General features: G+C 38.6%; 1 long non-coding RNA gene across 1 annotated transcript in view; it reads right to left on the reverse strand.

The window, feature by feature from the left end:
- Window positions 1–22,418, reverse strand: part of LOC308193274 — a 98,671-nt gene that overhangs the window by 35,259 nt on the left and 40,994 nt on the right. Inside the window, exon 5 of the long non-coding RNA XR_013949507.1 lies at window positions 8,950–9,118. This is a non-coding gene — a long non-coding RNA (uncharacterized lncRNA). The remainder of the gene's footprint in view (window positions 1–8,949; window positions 9,119–22,418) is intronic.

The raw sequence follows: 22,418 nt of genomic DNA on the forward strand, positions 1-22,418 counted from the left end.
AGCTTTTCTATGGCAGCATGAATACTCCTGATACAATTTATCTAATCAAGCTGACCTAATGAAGAAGACTATTCCCTCTGGCCTCTCGCCACAGGCTACGTTCTGCCAAACTACTAAAATCCTTGCTGTCCCATTTTCTCTTCCTCATGGACTTGGAATAGTAGGGTCTCAGTAGACTTGGAGTTCATGCTTCTGAAATCTTGAATTATAAGGACTCTGTAACCATCCCATCACAAGTTGTTCCACACAGATTGATGATCCTTGTGCTGTCACTGCTGTTGCGCTTAAAAAAAAAAAAAAATCACCTCAATTCCCAAGTTAAAACATAGGTCATCTGTGTTATCTGCTCCCTCAAAGAATAAGTACCCTAGGTACTAGAAAAAGAACCCTAAGGGTGTTGCTAAATGTAAGAGCTCCTTAGAGCTGAGAAGAAAAATTTGAATGATTATCTTAAAACTTCCTCAACTTCTCTAATACTGATGACATGGGAGCCAGGCAACCAGGGTAAGTGAGGGTACAGCCATTCGTGATGTTGCCTCTTCCAGTTTGACACAAACCAGTATTATTAATGGAAATTGTGATGGTAGATCGTCCTTAAGCTTTGGTCATTTTCTTTTCTTGTCCTGTTGTAGCCATCTCAAATACTATTATTTTTGTAAGATGTGGCTATCCAAATATGTTCAGAATAGCTTTGCAAACGTGGATGCCTTTACAATTGGGATACACAGAGAAACTGATAGTCATAGAGTCATAGTATCATAGAGTGGCTTGGGTTGGAAGGGACCTTAAAGATCATCTAACTCCAACCCCCTGCCATAGGCGGGGATGACACCCACTAGACCAGGTTGCCCAGGACCCTATTGAACCTAGCCTTGAACATCTCCAGGGATGGGGCATCCACAACTTCTCTGAGCAACCTGTTCCAGTGCCTCACTACCCTTACAGTGAAGAAACTCCTCCTAATGTCTAGTCTATATCTATCCTCTTTTAGTTTAAGACCATTCCCCCTTGTCCTATCATTATCTACCCGAGTAGAGTCCTTCTCCATCCTTTTTGTAAGACCCCTTTAAGTATTGAAAGGCCACGATAAGGTCTCCCTACAGCTTTCTCTTTTCCAGGCTGAACATCCCCAGCTCCCCCAGCCTTTCTTCACAGGAGAGGTGCTCCAGTCCTCTGATAATCTTTATAGTCCTCCTCTGGACTCACTATAACAGAACCACATCTTTCTTGTGCTGGGGGCCCCAAAGCCAGATGCAGTACTCCAGGTGAGGCCTCACAAGAGGGGGTTGAATTCCCCCAGGAGGATGAGAGCCTGTGAGCATGATGCTTCCTGTAGCTGGAGCAAGAAGGCCTCATCCATAGGCTCCTCTTGATTGGGCAGCCTGTAGTAGACCCCAATCACAAGATGTCCTTTGTTGGTCCAGTCCTTAATTTTTACCCACAGGTTCTCAACTTGCTCATGGTTGTTTCTTAGAGGGAACTCTTCACAATCTATCCATTTCTTAACATGGAAGGCAACACCCCCACCCTTCCTTCCCTGCCTGTATATCCTGTAAAGCTTGTAGCCCTCTATTCCAATGTTCCAGCTGTGTGATTTGTCCCACCATGTTTCTGTGATAGCAATTGGATCATAGTTTTCTAATTGCACCGTGGCTTCCAACTCCCCCTGTTTGTTTTCCATGCTACATGCATTGGTATAGAGGCACTTCAGCTGCAATACTTTCTAAAAAACATTTCTAAAAAAATAAATAAAGTGGATATCTTATCAAACACTACAGATTTCTGAAGATTAAAACCATCAATATTTTGCACAAAATGTGATGATTGTTGCCCTCTGTTACACTGCCAGCACAACCACTTCTCCAAGGCAGCCTTAATGTGCATCAGCTCTTTCTAAGAGGTACCAGAATGTTTCAAGGATTCCAAATTTTTTGGATGAGGTCACTCTCTTCCTTCAATACAAGAAGGAATTCTCTTGGCCCTGGGACACTTCATTCCATTACTTTCAAGAGGGAGCACCACTTCAGGGTGAGTATTTATTTATGATGGATATGTTGAACACAGGTCAACGTCCTAGCCTTTTTCGAAATGTCAGCATAACATGCTCATCCTTTACTCTTTTCCAGCAAAGTTGAGTTTCTGGGGAAGAAGGGGAGGGGAACTGTTAACAAAATCCATCTGCAGATTACAGCTATTTTAGCCCCATGATACAATCAGCTCCTTTTGCTTTTCAGTAGATCCTAACAGATTTCTCATCTCTTAGTAGACCTCTACCTAACCAATGCCAAAGAGAGCACTGGACCAATCTATCCCTTCTTCATTAACAAATGAAACCACAACCCCTTCACTCTTTCAAGACTCAGGACTTGCAAATTTAAAACTGTACTACTTCCAGGTAATCTGGAAGACTTGCAAAAGGACCATTTAGTAAATAGTTCTATAGCAGGTATTTTACAGACATAAAGCCAGATTTTTATCATAAATTAATTTCTTAAAAAAAATATATTCTGCTGATGTGCCTTCCAGGCAGAAGTGGGAAAGGTATCCCTTCCTCTCATTATATACCTAAATAAACGATCCAGAGAGAAAGAAGCAGCCTTCCTCTCACCCCACAGCTTTTATGTTTTGAGAAATGAGGTTCAGCTTCCTTCAGGAAAAAAAAAAAAAAAGAAAAAAAAAAAACAAGAACTGATCAAGGTTTTTGGTTTTTTCTGTATCATGGATTAAATCTGTAACTGAAGTGGGTTAAGAGGAGGACAGAGCTGCATTATGAATTTCTTCAAGAATTAGGTTAGCTCTATTAGCATTTTGGAGATAATTGAACCTACATTGTGTCAAATACATTTTCTGATGAAAAATAATTCCCATCTACAGTTTGTTGTGGGTTTTTTTTGTTTGTTTGTTTGTTTTTTGCTTCAACATATTTAGTACTATTTCTTTTCTGGAAAAGAAAAGCTAAAATTTTATTAAATTTCTCTCACTTTTTAAAACCACAAAATACAAACTTATATGTCACTCATTACTCTGTGGGGTTCAGATCCCGAATCCAGATTTCTGAAAGACAGTATATTGTGAGATTGTTTCTCTTTACTCTTGCATGTTCCCATGTGGCAGTTTTTGACTCCTTTAAAGCACACATTTTCCCTTATCAGACTTCCTGAAAACACATAACTTTGTTTACACCAATGATGAATAATTATACTTAAATCTCTTCCAGAATAAGTGAAGTGAAAAAAAAAACTAATATTGCTCCTGTGGTTTAATATGATTTACTGGCCAATTATGAAAAGATTATTTTAAAGAAATTGCATACAAATCCATAAAGTAAAAAAGCACCTTTTCATGAGTTCTATTCAAATAATCTGAAAATAATCCCATAATGATTTTATTTAGAGAGCTGATTACTGCCCTAAAAAAAAAAAAAAAAAAAAAAAAGGACAGATGCAGACAAATGACTGTTAATTTCAAAGGTGTTTCTAGACAATTTTAATCTTTATATTGATTTTATAGTCAACAGCCTTAACTCTTCCCTAATATTTGATAACAATTATCAATACTGTATTATTAACACATGAAAGTAGTCTTCCTGGGCCAGCCAAGCACTTAATACAGGCTTTTAATAGACCTTATTACATTTGTTTGTATACTTCTAAATATATATGGTTTAACTCTTTCCCTCTATAATTTATACTTCATTGTACATATATCTTTGTCAGAATAGCTATTACAGAGAAAGGCATCAGCAGTCAAAATCCCTAAAAAAAAAAAGATAAATTAAGGCCAAAGTCTAAAATCCTTCTGGTTTAAGTGGAAAACACTTCCTCTTTTTAACTTTAGGCAGATGTATTGACTTTACCTCTGTCATTTTTATGATTCAATATATTAAAAATAAAAATAAATAAACAAAGCATAAGAATATGGTCCCAGATGAAAAAAAAAAAAATCTTAGAAAACAGATGGTGAAAATAATGCAAGATGCCCAAAACCTGGAATAAGTAAAATGTATTAGAAAAGAGGACTGGAAATTCTGTAATACTTCCAAGTGTACAGAGAATATCAAGTATTGCTAGACAACAGCATCACCCAAAGAATACTACACAAATGATCTTATGGCTAAAGCACTTGAAGTGAGCCTTAATACCTGACTTTGCTACAAACTTCATGGTATATGTAGGCAAACTGTGCACAGGGATGTAAGGCCTGTTGGCCAGAATATGGGAACAACTAGATAAAGAATAGTTAGATAAGAAAGATTTGTTGAAGTAAGCTGTATATTTGCTGCAGGGCTAGGAAATTCCAGTGTCTTCCTTGGGGTGTCTGCAGGGAGTATTACTTGTGTGTAATTTTGCTTGAATGTTTACTATCTCTGAGCAAAGTAGGCAAGACTTATGAGCATCTCCAGGTTACTAATTTCTCAACCAGCAGAAACTGCCACTGGGAAGTGCCCTTTGCTACCACTGAGCAATGTTCTGAAAAGACACATTCCAGAAAGAGAAAACATTCAAGACTGTGTCGGGAGCTGACATTTCAGTCCTGGAGGAATGATATACCAAAGCTCTGCTTCAATTCGAGCTATGCTACCAGTGAATCCAATATAAAGAATCCAATATAAACATGCATATCAAATATGTTTTAGCAGCCTAGAAGCACAAACTTCTTAGGTTTTCAGGGGGACCATGTATCCCTAAATCATGCAGTACTTTTAAAAATTTCAACTAATACACTTACAGGAGGCTTATTTTGCAGGTTAGATTTATTTTTTTGAAGCACAGAGATAAAAAAAAAAAAAGGTTTTCTTAAATATAAAAGTAAATATATTTCATGTTCTCCCATCTTTCTGCCTATGTATGCATACTTCAATACAATGGGTTTGCTCCCAGACAGCAAAGCCAGATGATTTGAGTCTAAAGTAATACCATAAGAATTAGAAGTCACTTTGCTGACATTAGAGCCATATAAAACTAGCCTGGGGGGAAAACTGACTCCAGTGATGAGATTTCAAGCTCCCTATTACATACATGCACAGCTGCCCCTTAATTCTGCACTTTTTACCAAGAAAAGTATCAGTGAGGAACAGACATAGGAAACCAATCCCTTCACCTCTCTCATAAAGCTAATAAAAGGACATGACTTTTCTTAACAAAGTTTACATCTAAGCAGCAGCAGTTATGGCAGGTTTTTCCAATCCATGAAGCTCAGCTCTTCTCTCTTTTTTCACCTCCCACTCCATCACCCATTGGGAATGAGTCGTAGCAGACATGAGCAGAGGTTGCAAGGGCAAAGTATGAGGTGGATGAGATAGAAACATATTCTTTCTTGCCTTTTTCACTCCAAACAATTCTCAACCTCCCTTGTACAGTCAACTCAACGTTCCCTTTTAACCAAACATGGTGCTATCTCACACACCTGAGAGGAAGCAACATGAGGCGCCCATACACTTTCCCTTATCTTAGAAGGCAAAAAAAGCTGGAAGGAAAAAAAAAGAGAAAACTCTTCGCGGGCTGAAAGTGAAGATCAGATCACCTTACCTTTACTATGTCTGCAACTCCAAATGCAATTGGTAATGCTTAGCCAGAAAAGCACCCCACTTTAATGTCTTGAGACTAGATATAAATACTACAGAGGAAGACCCCAAATCTCCAGTGACACGGTGGCCTTTGCACTTTCTGTGAAGGCATGATGCTTACCTTCTGGAAGGTAATTGTTAATTACAGTATGTGGACAAAAGCTAATGACTTGTTTTGGAGTTAATGTCCCATTCAGAAAAGGATTAGTGTTGTTTCCAACCACAGAAATCAATTAATGGCACCCATAATGCTTAAAAAATTAACATTGGCAGCATAGCTGAGTGACTATTTTGAAAAACTGGTCATTCCTTTGAGATTAATGAGCAATTTTCTGTCAAAGTGCAGGGTGCGCTCTGGTAGAAAACTGACAAAAGAAGCACCATCCTCAGGGGATTATTTTTAACAATCCATTTTGTTGTGCATATTTAAAAGGACATTTGGTAGATATCACTGCCATTCCAGAAGTATATTCTCATTTATTTTTCCCTTTAACCATTATAAGCCAATATATGACAAGTTACAGTGGACTGGATATCTAGAATCTAAAATGAGTAATTAGAGAGGAATAACCAACAACATGTAAAACACTGCATAAGGCTTTTTTTTTTTCCAGTTGCTTTCATTTAGGTTTGTTAGACAAATAAGTATCAGCAATGTAGGCAATTAGTTCTCACTTACATCAGTCACAATCGATTAATGTGAACTGTTATACAATTTTTGCTTAAGTGTCTCCAAGCAGGTACTCTGTCTAAAAGTACAAAGTTTCAGAAGAGACCTGTCTGATTAAAGAAATGCAATTAGGAGTAAGATGAATGTGAGTCTCACTAGAAATCTGAAGTGTGTTTTTATAATAACATCCATATATTCTTTCTATAAAGAATTTCCCTACTTTAAAACCTTGATTTTTTTTTTAAACAAAAACTTTGCAAAGATTCTATTTTGTTTCCTCACTTATCAAGTTACTATCACTTATCCTCACTTATTAACAGAGTGAGACCAATGGGGTCTGTACCCTTCAATGGAGGCTTAGCACAAAGCGTAGAATTGGATCTGTGGTTCTCCACCACCCCAGCTCATAGTGTTATCTCATGTGAAAAAAATGGCTGTGTCCCACATCTTGTGGGGTTACGTTGCGAGTCCAGGTCTCAGGGCTGCTGCTCCTTCCTAATCTCCCTCTCTGAGCTCACCAAGCTTCAGCTCTCCATGACATCTCTAATAAAGCTATACATCACCACCAAGGACCTCCTACATGGGTCTGGAACAGACTGGTACAGATAATCAGTTTATAGGTAGGAGGCAAAAGAAAGTTTCAAACTGAACATATTGCAAACTGATTCCTGTCGCATAAAAGTCTTTACAAACCGAGCTCCTCTTCCAGAGGCTGCAGAATTGTTATAGCTGTTCATGATGGTCACCTGAGAAGACCACATTCTGCCATTGAGTCCAGGTCACAGAAGAAACAGCGATGAACTGGATTGTGGAGAAAGAAGACTAAGGGTAGAAAAGCTAAATTAAAGAAATCAGTAGCCAATGACTCCCACAGATAAAATTCTGTAACTCTTTAGACTTTCCCAGAGATGATCAGTTGAAAAAAGGTAAGCGTAAGGGAACTAGGCAGGTTTTAACAAGGATATTCAGAGCCATTTGGGTGAATGACTTTCTTTCCCATGGAACCTTCTGAAAACAAGTCATTTTTCCTTCTTTTGTTCGGAATTTATATATTGCAACCCCTAAAAAGCACACCAGTGCAGGGTCCCTGACTGCGTTTCTGAGCAGTCTCCCTCCACCCCTTGCCCTGACTGCCATGGCTTTTGCTGTGAGCTTGGCAGTGGTCCACAGCTTTGTCCCAGTGTTCTGGCGGCTGCTCTCCGACATATGGTCTATTCATTTTTCCCCAGCTGTTACTCAGCCAGGGAGACCATGCCTTCTCTTAGCTACAGACTTTTGTTCAGAAACTGGGAATCAATTTTCTCCTTATTAAAGGGGCGCAAGGGGCAGAGGGGAAGCGAACAGGTATGCACATCAACCTCATGCATCTAAGCTAACTGTTGGTATAGAAGCCTGCTTTCACTGAATCGTCAGTCAAGCACTCAGAGGCAATGCAGACTCTTCAGTGTGGAGCACTGTTTAGGACTATGTGTCAACTAATCTTCCTCTCCATCCCCACCCTTCCCTTTTTCCAACTCATTGCTCTCATCACTTTCTCCCTCCTTCTGCTCCTTGGTTGCTCTGGAGGCTTTGATGATTCTTTGGCAGCTTAGATTCCTAATTCTGTGAATAAAATACATGGTGCCTATACCAAAATATCTGCTCATCTGTACCTAAAGTAGAAGGACCTTCTGCATCGTTCAGATGGTGGGCAATGTGAAATGACCAGAAATACAAAATTGACTCACCTATTCTTGAATTGTGAGATATGATGTGACTAAACAGTTAACACAAAACCATACAGCAACAGCGCAAGAACTTTATCAGACATTATGTAGGAATTGCCTTGAGTACCCTGCAAATAAGGAGCAGCCTGTTAAAACTTACAAAAGAGTATCTGACAGATGGAAAAGGTACACTGAAAGATTCTGAGACTGGTCCATATCTCACAAAGCTAATACAATAAAACTCCAGGGAAAAAATATTGGGAGTGAATTGAAGAAGGCAGAGAAAAAGATGGCGCAGCAGGAAAAAAATCAAATAAGGTCTGAATTAAGGGTGATTTTTACAAACACCCATTAGAAAACTAGTTATCTATGTGGGAGAGAGATTTCATGATTTGCTGACTTGGCAGCTTGCCACCAAATGAGCAAGACTGGTAGTTTCCATGGCTGGAAACTTCTTTCAGCTAAGGCCTTGTTTGTTTTCAGTTCCTTCTAAATAAAATAAAATAACATAGTATCAAGCACCAATAGCCAAAAATTGCACATAGATTAACAGGGTGCTGAATTACAGAAGAGAAATTGCAAGCAAGAGAATAAATCTCCCTCTCTCAGCCATATTGCAGTACAGTATTTGGGATCTGGGCGTTGTCTTGGACAGAGCTGTAATGGTAATGCCAGCATAAAAGCATAAACACTTATGAACAGAAAAATGCAAGGGAAAGAGATCATAAGCTTCACAATCAGTTCAGATGTAGCTGGAGTAAAATGTTACTTCCACACTCAAATCTTTCACACATGTAAATCTGTCTGGGATCATAGAACACAGAGGAAGAATGGAAGTCAAAGGAAAGGTCCCTAGCATCTCCCAACAATTCCACCAAAGGTGAGCCACAATATTACAGTGCAATAGTTTTTATAGCATTTATTATGTTGACTGCTATCTGGGACATGTTCCCATAATTGATGTCATCTCTTCAGTAACAGATAGAAAGATAGTGGCAGGTATTTACCAGTCTATGACTTTGACTCTGCTGCTTCTTAGACACATAGATTCATCACCAGCAGATCCTTAGTGTCTGGTCTAGCATAGCTTCCAGCTCAGTAGCTCATGTCAGGTCTGTTCCTTCTTCCTTCCTCCTCCTGCTATGGGGCTTGCCAATATTGGCCCTAAATCTTCATCTGAAAGAGAGGGCAACCCCAAATTTTGTGGATAAGGGTACATGAACAGGACAGATTACACAGTCATTTGCCAGACTTGCCCACTGATGTGGTTCTCAGACTTTTACGCCAATCCAGATTTCTTTTGTCCTGAAATAAACCAAAGCTCATTTACAACCCACATACACTTGCATGCTTGCACTAAATAGTGCATTGACACTAGGCTTTACATTAAGAGTACAAATGGATAAAGCAAAGATGCCAGGAAAAGGAAGAAAGACAGTTGTATATGCAGTTGCAGTGAATCATGCAATTACTCCAGAGCTGAGTGCACGCACTGACTGAAAGGGCATTTTTCTCTAGTTTATACTATTAGAAGACAGCAGACCATGAGAGTCAGTGACCAGTAGGAAGTAGGTAGGGAGGAAAGAGACGCGTGTTATATGGCTCTTCTTCTGAGCTGGAGATTGAAAGCTGTTTGTCCTTTCACTGGAGTGGCAGATTAATTTGTGCTGCAAGAAGCATGTCAGGGTCATGACTCAACAGATAAGGGTTTGCTACTAAAAAGTGTGCTGGCCACTTCAGAGATGTCTTGAGAGATGCACACCAGCAAATTCTGCCAGAGTCCCTATATCGCCTAAATTAGGAATTTTGACCTCCTCTACAGAGTCAGGGAAGACTCCAGAGGACAACTCAGAATACTTCTGTATGGAATACTTTGTGGGAATAAATGGCCACAATTACCTTTACTCTTGAAGTTTTTTCCTACTGTCCTCCTACCTTTCATCCCACCCTCCATCCCCACCCCAGACGATTTTCTGTACATTTCCTTCTGGATGTTCTTTTAACTGAGGTTTCAAATTCATATTTCTAAATTAGATGGTACAGATAAAATACTCCAAGATGAGCTTGTGTGTGCCTAGGGCAGGGACGGATTTTTGTCTTTCTTGTAGAGGTGCATAAAGTCTAGTACTCATTCACATTCTCTGTTTATGAGTATCACCATGTCTGACTTAACAGTGCTCTGGTCAGTAAGCACCAACATCAAACAGGTATTTTTTGGTATTTCTGAGCTGAGTAAAGCAGGACAGATATGAGGTAGTGGATCTGAAATGAGGATTTAAGTGGCAAGCATGCAGAGTCATATACACATGTAGTTGCTGGTGCACAAGGAAGGAAAAAGGTCAGAAAATTTCATATATAGAATAGAACTGGGGAAACAAGGTGAATTTTACTTGTGTGCTCACTGCAAAGTAGATAAGCTCAAATTGTTCTTTAAGCACAACACAGACTATATCCTATAGCTCCATCTGAGCAAATACATCACTATTCAATGGGCAGGCATGCTAGGATTTAAGGGGATGTGAATATCCGGGGGGGATTTGAGGTAAACCTCAGATAAGAATGTGGATTTCACCTACTATGAAGGCATATCCACAAAAACCACTGAGATTTCTTCCCTCCATACTCTGTTTTGGCTCCATTCCTTTTCACACACAATTAAATCCAGCTTCCCAAAGTGGATCAAGACTGAAGGTCTCACTGAAATTAGTCAGCACTCTCTCAAGTCATTCCACTAGTCTCAATGAACCTGTCTGCAAGAACAGGTGTTTGTTAGAGAGAGAACAGATTTCATAATCTGAATTCTACTTACTCAAAATCAATCTACTGCCAAAGTTATTAAAATCCCCATGGTGAGGATACAGCACAACATTAGACCCTAGAAAATCTGCTACAGGAAGTATATATATGCAGGTTCACAGGAGGTCTGTGAACCAACACAGAGGTTTCTTTCACCTCTCTCAGACCAAACCATCATATCCTAGATAATGGCTCAAAACTTTCGGAGTTGGGTATCTACAGTTTTGGGACATATTTCCTAATGTCTTCCCAATAAACTAATCAATGAAATCCACTCTCACATCTCTCTAACATTCTCCTTGTACTATCCAGAAATGTCAATGGTAAATATGCAAAAATCATCTGGAATTCTACTTTATGTCCAGAGCAGTCCATCACTTCTGTGAACCTAGTAGTTCCACTTGAGTATGAAATGTCTGGGTATAACATCCAGCAACACTGTTTGTTTTCATTGCCTCTTAAAACTACAGTTTGCCATGGTCAGTCTATTTTCTAAGGTTCACTACTAGAGATATTCTAGATTAGACATCTCAGACATATGCCCTTTTTTTACTATGAACCACAATGCTAAATTACTAAATCAGTTTCCCTCCATTAGTTCTTCCACACCCACCCAGTCCCTCTGGTTGCAACACTACTCAATGAAGGCTTACTTGCTCAGGCTCCTCTGGAACATCTTCAGTTAACAGATTGCTTCTCGGTTTTATCAGAATGGGTATAAATATGAACTATCTCAATCCAGCAGCCTTGCTGTTTCTTAAAATACCGAATTATCTCTGTTATTCACTGTCAGTAAACTCAGAGATAGCAGACCTGAGAAAACGAAGTCTATCTCAGTATAACTCTAGTTTCTATGAACTCTCAGCTCCTTGTATTTTGAATTAAATTAAAATACACTGATTGATACTGGCATACCAGAAAAATCAATATTTGACCCAAATCCCTTCAACAGTAACATGTTCAAGTGTTACAGTGATTTCTCTGGAGAGGACAGATTAGATTTCATATTCATTCCGTCCAGAAACTACAATACTAGTGGAACATAAATGCTAAGAGTTGAATCCACAAATGACAGGTAAATCAAAAATAAAGTTGCTTCAGTCCCTGTCCTTGCTTCTTGTTAGATGTTAGGGTCTGAGAGCACATAACCACAAATCAACAAGCATGGACTTGAGAACCTTTGAACAAGTACTAATTGATGTACCAAGTTAACTGGGAGAAGATATAGGAGCTTTTCTTGTGCTAAAGGTGCAAAGCAAGTAAACTAGTATAGAAAGATTTTTCTCTAGTTGCCACATCATAATGAAAATGTAAAAGGAAATAAACATATAACAAAAAAGCGAGGAGGAAGACATAGAGGACCACAGTGCACTGATGAGGCAGAAAAAATCTCATCCTTCAATAAAGTTCTATAATATTCCTCTGCCATCTTTGCCTCACTGTTCATGCTGTTTTGCTTTGTCTCACACTGAAGTTAACAGTTGCCTTCCTTTTTGTGGTGCCATTTTTACTTCTCCTCTCTTTCTCCCAATGTTTTTTTTTGCCCTGAAAATCCTCTGGGACTGGATGCTGTAATTGGAGAATTAAGTATACCTGCCAATTATAAAGTGTCAAACAGTTTCCAAACAATATTGTATCATTTTTGATATCAGAAGTATTTAGCTAAATTTAAATGATTGTTTTACTGGTAGTTGGTAAACTTTTCTAGCATACTTAATTAACTCAGACTTAATTAAGTCTGAATTATTATATATATAGTATTGTTATATATATATATATCACTATCACTAGGTATAGTAATATATAAGTATCTATATTTGTAACATTTGTTGAGTGAGCCAACTAGGGAGAGTGCCCCACTGGAGCTTTTGCTTGTAAATAGAGAAGGACTTGTTGGTGATGTGAAGGTTGGAGGCTGTCTTGGGCACAGCGATCACGAAAACTCCAAAAATGCAGTTTTTGATTATTGGAAAAAGAAAGGAGGGGGGTTAGCAGGACTTACAGAGGGCAGATTTTATCCTGTTTAGGAGACTGGTTGGTGGAGTCCCTTGGGAGGCAGTCCTGAAGGGCAAAGTAGTCCAGGAAGGCTGGGGACTCTTCAAGAAAGAAATCCTAAAGGCACAGAAGCAGGCCATCCCCCCATGCCAAAAAATGAGGCAGTGTAGAAGAAGACCGGCCTGGCTGAACAGAGAGCTGTGGCTTGAGCTCAGGAACAAAAAGAGGGTACATGATCTTTGGAAGAAGGGGCAGGCCACTCAGGAGGACTACGAAGATATCATGAGGCTATGCAGGGACAAAATTAGAAAGGCCAAAGCCCAAATGGAGCTCCATCTGGCTATTGCTGTTAAAGGCAATAAAAATGTTATTATAAATACATAAACAAAAAAAGGAGGACTAAGGAGAATCTCCATCCTTTATTGGATATGGGGGGACATAATGACAGGAGACGAGGAAAAGGCTGAGGTCCTTAATGCTTTCTTTGTCTCAGTCTTCAGCAGCAAGACCAGTTGTTCTCCATGTACTCAGACCCCTCAGCTGGTAGATGGGGACAGGGAGCAGATTGAAGCTCTCATAATCCATGAGGAAACGTTTAGCAACCTGCTACTCCACTTAGATGTACACAAGTCCATGAGGCCAGGTGAGATCCACCCGAGGGTACTGAGGGATCTGGCAGAAGTGCTCACCAAGCCACTTTCCACCTTTGTCAACAGTCCTGGCTGTCAGTGGAGGTCCCAGTCAACTGGGAACTAACAAATGTGATGCCCATCTACAAGAAGGACTGGAAAGAGGATCCAGGAAACTACAGGCCTGTCAGTCTGACCTCGGTGCCAGGGAAGCTCATGGAGCAGATTATATTGAGTGCCATCACACAGCACATACAGAACAACCAGGAGATCAGGCCCAGTCATCATGGGTTATCAAAGGCAGGTCCTGCTTGACAAACCCAATCTCCTTTTATGACAGTGACACACTCAGTGGATGAGGGAAAGGCTGTGGATGTGGTCTACCTTGACTTCAGTAAGGCTTTTGACACCGTTTCCCACAGCATTCTCCTGAAGAAGCTGCCTACTCAAGGCCTGGACAGGTATATGCTTCATTGGATTAAAAGCTGTCTGGGTGGCCGGGCCCAAAGAGTCATGGTAAATAGAGATAAATCCACTGGGAGGCTGGTCACTAGTGGAGTCCCTCAGGGCTCAGTACTGGGGCCACTTCTCTTCAATATCTTTAACATTAATCTGGACAAGGGGATAGAGTGTGTCCTCAGTACGTTTCCAGACAACACCAAGATAGGAGTGTGTTGATCTGCTCGGGAGTAAAAGGGTTCCACAGAGGGATCTGGATAGGCTGGACTTACGGGCTGAGGCCAACTGTATGGAGTTCAACAAGGCCAAGTACCGGGTCCTGCACCTGGGGCACAACAACCCCATGCAGTGCTACAGGCTGAGGGAAGGGTGGCTGGAAAGCTGCTTGGCAGAAAGGGACCTGGGGATATTGGTCAATAGCTGGCTGAATAAGAGCCTGCAGCGTGCTCAGGTGGCCAAGAAGGCCAACAGCATCCTGACTTGTATCAGAAATAGTGTGGTCAGCAGAACTAGGGAAGTGATTGTCCCTCTGTACTCGGCTCTGGTGAAGCTCCACATCCAATACTGTGTTCAGTTTTGGGCCCCTCACTACAAGAAGGACATCAAGGCCCTGGAGTGTGTCCAGAGAAGGCCAAGCTGGTGAAGGGTCTAGAAAACATGTCTTATAAGGAGCGGCTGAGGGAGCTGGGGTTGTTTAGCCTAAAGAAGAGAAGACTCAGGGGAGACCTTATTACTCTCTACAATTACCTTAAAGGAGGCCAGTGAAGTGGGGATTGAGCTCCTCTCCCAAGCACCAAGTGATAACACGAAGGGAAATGGCCTCAAGTTGCACCAGGGGAGGTTTAGGTTGGATATTAGGAGATTTTTTTTTACTGAAAGGATTGTGCAGCATTGGAATAGACTGCCCGGGGAAGTAGTTGGGTCACCATCCCTGGGGCTCTTCAGAAACATGTAGATGTAGGACTTAGTAACATGGTTTAGTGGTGGACTTCAGTACTAGGATAAAGGTTGGACTAGATGATCTTAGAGGTCTTTTCCAACCTAAATGATTCTATAACACATACGTCTCTTAAAACATTAAGTTTACCCAGGTACCTATGTTCTGTTCAAGAACTCTATCGGCAGTGTCATTTGACAAACCCTCATTAGTTTGAGTACTCTGTAACACTCATCACCAAACACGCTTTTCTTTTATAGGATGTTTGTCACACAAGAACTGTTATTCATTTGCCTTCTTTAGAATTCAAAGCTTGGCTATGCTGTGATCTGTTAAATGAGATTGGTCAAGTCACCGAAGTTTTTCGTGACTATGTAAAATAAGGACAATACCTTCCTTTGTAAAGCACTTGATCCAACTCAGAAAAGCAGTCTACAATTGAAATTGAACATTGAAAGCCAGTAACACTGAAAAACAGGTAAATTCCACTTAAATATTTATTTTCCTTCACTAGTCCTATTCCTCATCATTTCAGTTATTGTATTGCATTGTAGTGCAACCTTCAAAACAACCCTCAGGTTGAAAAAAAAAAAAAAAAAAAAAAAAGGAGGTTTCTCTTCCCTGCTGCTGGGGTGATCCTGTTTTTTAACTGCTTGTTCAGATTGCTTTGTTTCCCAGTCAATTACAGCTCATAATCACAGAAAGCGTAGTGCATTGGTATATAAGTATGTGAACAGATCCCACCAATATGCTTAAGTGCATCGGTAGATCAAGACTAAAGTAGCAGCACCCTGTAGGATCATGTTTCGTAGGCTTTGATAATGCAGAAGTCCTGGAATCCCAAGATGCATTTGATAAGAAGAAAGAAGAAATTCCTACTGCAATCTCAGAAGGGCATTCAAATATTGTTTGGATGGGTACAAGGTTGACCAGCTATGCAGGTACACATCAAAGTTAACTACAGCAGGAATTCAGCCATCATGAGAGCTCTTCCCTGAGAATAGGCAGAATGAATGCCTATTTGTTTAACTTAGATGTATGGATTTTTAGTACTTTTTATTATTATTATTTTTATTTAATGTGATATACACAAATTAGAATATAGAATATCGTGAGTTGGAAGGGACCCACAATGATCAACAAGTCCAGTGTCTGGTATCACTGCCTTAAAATGCCAATGGCTGCTTGAAGCATTACATAGTTTTCCTATTTGATCAGAAAATAGTCACCTCTACTCAGGGCTCCTGCTCCTCTCAGTATCGGATGTGTTGCAGAAAGAAGGACAATTCCAAATTTTTATTTTACAGAATAAGATTTCATATGTCTTTCACAGCCTGTCCTTAACAAAATTTACAACTATCATATTCAAATCTTTGTAGTTATTTAGGATTTGGTGGTTTTATCACTTTCCTTTTTAATGTGGAAGCAAGTAAAAATAAAACTCTAGCTCCAGCTCCATTGTGCCTAAAACTCCTGTCTGAGAAGTGCATTACCCAAGCTCTCTTATTTTCTGAAAGCCTTCAGTCTTTAGGTCACTGCAGCTTCTAATGCCTGACAAGTAATGACTGATCATGAACCTACCATTAGTATGTGTGGGTGAAAAATGACATTTGCTGCCCCTTGGCAGAAAAAAAAAAAAAAAAAAGCCTGGAGGTTTCTCTTCCCTGCTGCTGGGGTGATCCTGTTTTTTAACTGCTTGTTCAGGATCTCAAGAAATCTTCAGGATCTCAAGAAACTTCAGGATCTCAAGAAATGTTCCACATTTCAGAGATGACATTCATTCATGACATTCATCCACTATTTTTTTTTTCTGAAAACTGAGTTGGACGTCCTACTTCTTAAGCTTTAGCTTAAATCATATAGATAAAAGGCCAGGGATTTAAGACAATCACAAGCTGAAAAAGGAGGGACACCAGTTCTTTGTGTTTTCAAGGAGATCTGGAACACCTGTTATGAGTGTAGCTCAGCATTCACACATGTGCTCCGATTTCAAATGAGAGAGATTTAAAAAAAGATAAAAATGCTTGTGTGTTTGAAACTTTATGATATCAATAAAATGTCAATCTCTGCATGTTTGATGCAATAATATTGCAAAGAACACTTGCATTATTTTTATGCAATGTCCATCTTTTGATATTCCTATAGTGCTGTTGTACTTGCAGTGACAGACAATACAACTGCCTCTTCAGGAGTTTTTCAGCAAAATCACATACTAATAGCACCCGTCTGGCTCAAAAGTACAAGGTCATTCAGATCCTTTGCAAATATATTCTTCACCAAGGGCAAACGCTTCTAGAAGCAACCCCCTAGGTCGTTAAAACAGCAGTTCATCCCTTATGGCATGTCAAAGGCACAGACATTTGGGGATGGAAAAAAAAAGACATCCTTATTATATTTACTTGCATGAAAAATACAAGTCTTTCCTTTGTGCTTCTAACAGAAATGTTTTAATTCCATTAAAGGTTTAATAACTGCATATTTATCAGCTGTTATCGTTTCTTCTAACATAATAGGGCAGAGGATGCAAGATGTTTTTATAGCCATTCAAATAATGTCCTTAAAAGGGGTTAAACTATGCACAGATCATTCTGTACAGCCTTAACAAACATTTGCCAAAATGGAAAAGGTGCATTTTTTTCACTAACAAGAAAAGGTTCTTACAAAAGAGGTTCAATTTCATAATCAACATAATTAGAGTAAAAAAAGGAAAAGACAAGATATTGGAATTCTTTCCATTTTGATGACCTTTTCATTTAGAGATTCATATTTAGAGTACTTAAATGAAACAATCAAGGTATGATCTTTTTAGTATACTACACACATCACACTCACTAAAACTAAAACACTCACTAAACACTAAAAACACCTCAAAATACCTTGACTTAAGCACTGTTTGGGACGACAATAGTTAATCTGTTACTTTAGTTCTTCAATCTGCAAAACAGATATAATGACATTTTCTAACATAGGGATATACTGAAGTTAAATTAATAAACATCTATAACAGATGGCAAGAGTACCATAGAAAAGATAATGACAACAGTAGTATTTCTACATTCAGGATTAGGTTTGAGTTTTGCAAAAGAAACAAATGAGAGAGCCCAGTCTCAACTAAAGAAAAGTAAAGTAAACATCAGATCACTACTCATTTTGCAGGTACTAGCCATTCAGAGTATTAAATTAGGCAGGGACTGTGAAAAAAGTTATATGAGATCTTGTAAATTAAAACATTTCACATTACATACACTGAAAGTGGCCATATTAAGATTGCAAAGACAAACCTACTAACATTTCCCAACATTTGTATTCTTGATTTTTGCAGCCTTGAAGTTATCCAAATGTAATCTTTCATCATGTTATATCATTGTTTTTATTCCACCATTATAATTGCATTGATAGTCCAACACAATCAACTTTCGTCCACTGATGGGGATTTCAGCTCTTCACAGGAAGTCTTTATGCTGTACATCTCAAAATGAGTTGAGATTACTTTAATATTCTTTATGCTGGGCTCATCATGTTTTGGTCATGGAAAAGAAAGAGCTTTGAATCAATATGTGTAAATACATTTCTTCATAATACAAATAATGCAAACCCAGAGAAAAATTGATAAACTGGGCTTTTATACTCCATTAAAAAGGTAAAATATATGAATGCCAATAGAAGTACAATAGAGTAATTTAGTAGAAAATTAAACTGTAAAGCCTAGATCCTCAAAACCATGTTAGTACCTACTTCTCATTGAAATCAGTGGGTTTTAACAACTTAAAATATCTTAAAGATCTGTGCTTACTTTTTTTTTTTCCTATTTTGCATTTTGTTTTTGAATGACCAGTGATGCAGACTGGTAGACATTATGAGCACATTTGAGGGTGAACACACTATTTGCCTTATGCACTGGGATCAAAATCTGTGGCCAAATACCTTTTTGTATCAGTCACAAATTTTGTTTTTGATTACCATAATCTTTTTGGAAGGGCAGAGGAGGAGAAAACTAAGCAGAAAGAGAAGGAAAGATGCCACTGACGACACAAAAAAAAAAAAGTTTGGTAAATAAATACAAATACAATAAATACAATATGTTAAGAACACAAAGGGATTGAATCTTCTCATCCTTTGTAGCAATCAGTTTCTTTCTTGAAGAGTGGCATTTCATAGATCGCAAAGAGATAAAAATAGTAAATGTAAAAAATATCCATCCATTTCAATTTTTCTGGACACTTTTCTGGCTGTCCATCTCAACAAAATTGTGTATACTACACCCAAGAATATTCTAAAACTCAAGTTTCTTCTTCACCTTTTTGCTATGTGTCAATGTTTGGTTATTTTGTTCATGGCTCACATAGAATCACAGAATGGTCTGGGTTGGAAGGGACCTTAAAGATCATCTAGTTCCAACCCCCCTGCCGTGGGCATGGACACAAGGATTGTGTCTTTCAGTCTGCTATTCTCAACATCCCAACACATAAAACCATTTCTATTTTACAGACCAGGCACCAAAACACACTGACACACTAGAGGAGCAAAGGCATCAGGTACCCTACCGTTCATGGAAAGTCATAGACCAAGGTTACGCATTAGTCTCCTAAACAATGCATGGAAAGTGTCTGCAATCCCACTTTGGGATTTGGAGGGTAAACAACTTAGTCAGGAGTTAGTTCGAGCTAGCTAATGCTAAAGAGGTGTGCTGAGCCCCATCTCTCTAGGAATGAAGGAATGCTATTTATTTTTTTCTCTCTCTTGACCTTCTCCTGGGGTTAGCTCAGCCTTTTTCCCAAAATACAGTTGGAAGACATTTGTACTGCAGATCCTGCCTCCCTTTGTCCAATATCAGTGGATAAAGCATGCAGCTAGCCTGTGCAAACATACTTTTAGTTCCTTTCTTTAGTTGTGAGGAACTTGCAGTTCCAGGTGAATTTCTTAATGAAAAAGATGCAGAATGTCATAATGTGTGATGCATGTAGCACTGTTGAAGCTGCATCATTTTGACTGGTAAAATATAGAATGATATAGTAAGGGTGAGCATGAATGGTTAAGTGCGCTCATAGGAGGAAGAGCTGTGAACCAGTTTCTGCTGCCTTGTATGCTTAATACAACTTAAACATTCATCGAATTCAGATAATATTTACTTAAGCCATTAGTCAATATTTTCCTCATTAAGGACAGTAGAATTTGACCCATCCTACAATCAATCCAGCTGCACCATGTAAATAACATAGTTTTCTAAATCACATCTTTCATATAGAAGGATTCCTTAAGCAAATGGAATGAAATTTACAGATGCAGTACACATAATATTTAGATGTAATATTAGCTCCATCAGAAAAAAAAAAATCCTGAAAGTTAACAAAAATTGATTGATGGTCCCTGACTGGAAGTGCCTGTAGTTTTTTGCATGATAGCAATATGGAATGTGTTAACTCCATGAACACCAGTGTCTCCTTTACAACTGCCGTTGCTATTCTAACCACATTATCAACCTCACACATGTTTACCTCAGGGATATTTAGACAGCCATAATTGACTTTTGCACAAAAACAAAGCTGCAGACAAGGTTTAATCCTTTTGGGTTTGCTGTCTCACTAAAATAAATATCTAAAAGAATTTTAACCAGATCAAATATAAAATCAGAGGATGGGGTGCACTTGTTCAGTGTTTTTAAATTTTGTATTTCTTGAAATTTTAATAATTCGTGTCTGGAAGTGAAAAACCCCTTAGCATATTACAAACAGAGAATTCAGCATTCCAACTTCCAATAACAACATTTCTCTAACTGTTATTTAATCTTGTCAGATTCCCACATGGACGTGGAGCTTAAGAAAGCCTCCTTGCTGTACTGATATCACACTAAACTTCAGTTGATAAGGTTAATGACAGATAGCATTAATGGCACATAAACTCTAGGTGAGTTTAATCTTGCTTCACATGGTAGGTGGCTAAGGCTAGAGTTAATAGCTACTTTAACCCAGTGTTACCAGGAAAAGAAAGCAGTCCTATGCTGCTGTTACTCACTGTATTTTATTCATATCCTGCTCAGATCTGTACCTTGCATTGATACCAACATTTGCACAACTATATGGTAAGTTGTTTCTGTGAACTGATCTGGCTGAAAACTAGTCATTTTTCTCCAAGTTAGTTTTAACTGATATCCACTCAACCACTCAGTGCACTTCACACCTTGTGATGAACAGGAGAAGGGGGAAGCCTCCAGGACTGCTTCTTCTTAAGCAGGGCCAGCTTAAACTGATGATTTATCTTTGTCTTCAGATAGGTGGAGAACGTATACTGGAGTTGCATTTCTTTTCTTCACTGACAACAAAGGAAGCTCAGAAAACTAGCTAAAGACTAAATGCCTAATTGCAAATGGTCGAAGTGAGAGGGATCCCAACTACGAGCACAGTAGTCCACACTAGGACAAAAATTCAAATCAAGGTATTATTTTAAGAGTTACCTCTTAAAATAGATAGTCTATGCTATCAAACAGATAAGTAAGAAAGAGACTTTCTGGGTTAAAATCCTTGCTCCATGAAAATGAACATCTACCTGTTGGCATAAAGGACATTAGAATTTCATCCTAGGGTTCTGTGTTTGATCATGCTTTTATCCATTGCTTGCCTCTTAACCAATCAATTAATATTCCTGTTCTTTCTCTATATGCATAGTGGTGATTATTGGGACTGTATTTGTAAAATGCTTTCTAATAGTATGCAAGAAAGAATTATTTAAGTGCTAAGTATATTAATATCTGCTGACAACTCATCTCCTGTGTTAGGAAAGCAATTATAGAAAATGTTATATATATTTCTATGCAGATAAGTCTAGATTTAAGTATGAAGATTGGAGAAAAAAAAAGTGCTTTCCTTCACTCACTGTTTCATATATGAAACTTTGTACAAAAGCTTTTGTAAACTGTACTCTGACATATGTTAAGAGTTCTATTCCCTGAAAGAACAAGAAAAAAAAAAAAAGGAAAAAAAAAAGAAAAAAAAAAAAGAAAAAAAAAAAAAGAAAAACTCTTAACTCAAGCCATAAACTCACAGGGGTATATAGTTAACTTTCTTTGCTATGGTCTAGCACTAGGGGTAACTGTGGTCCAACTGAATGTGTAAGGGGAAACAAGCAGCAGGTTAACCAAAGAATGCTGTTTCTAGGCTCAGACAAATAGGAAAATATTTATTTTCTAAATACAGAAATTTTAGGTGTTCCTTGCAGATACAATATTTTTGAGCAAATTGGGGGGGGACAGAACGGGGTTGTAATAAGTCATGCATGATATTACTGTTTTAATCAAAAACTAGAACTTAGGTATGGAAACCTATGAAAAGTTCGTAGACACTCTGGGCTTTTCATATTTTGATTTTACACATTTATCCCTGAAAACCTTGAAGATGACAATGAGTAAAAGATTTTTGAACTGGATTCTTTAAAGTATTACTCTTGCTTTGCAGAATTAAGAACAATTCTTCTGTGTTATTAGTATATTGAATTCACAGATAACATTAGAGCAATTGAGTAGTATTGGGAGAGGAAGCAAAAAGCCAGTCCTATGGAAATCTGTGGCTAAACTTGCCTCCCTTCAAGGAATTCAAATACCACTCGCAAAGCATGACAAGAAAGGGTCACAAACATTTCAATATTCAAGGCTGCAGATGGCTGAAAC

The sequence above is a fragment of the Anser brachyrhynchus genome (genome assembly GCF_964034855.1).
Source record: "Anser brachyrhynchus genome assembly, chromosome: 3".
Taxonomy (NCBI): Eukaryota; Metazoa; Chordata; class Aves; order Anseriformes; family Anatidae; genus Anser; species Anser brachyrhynchus.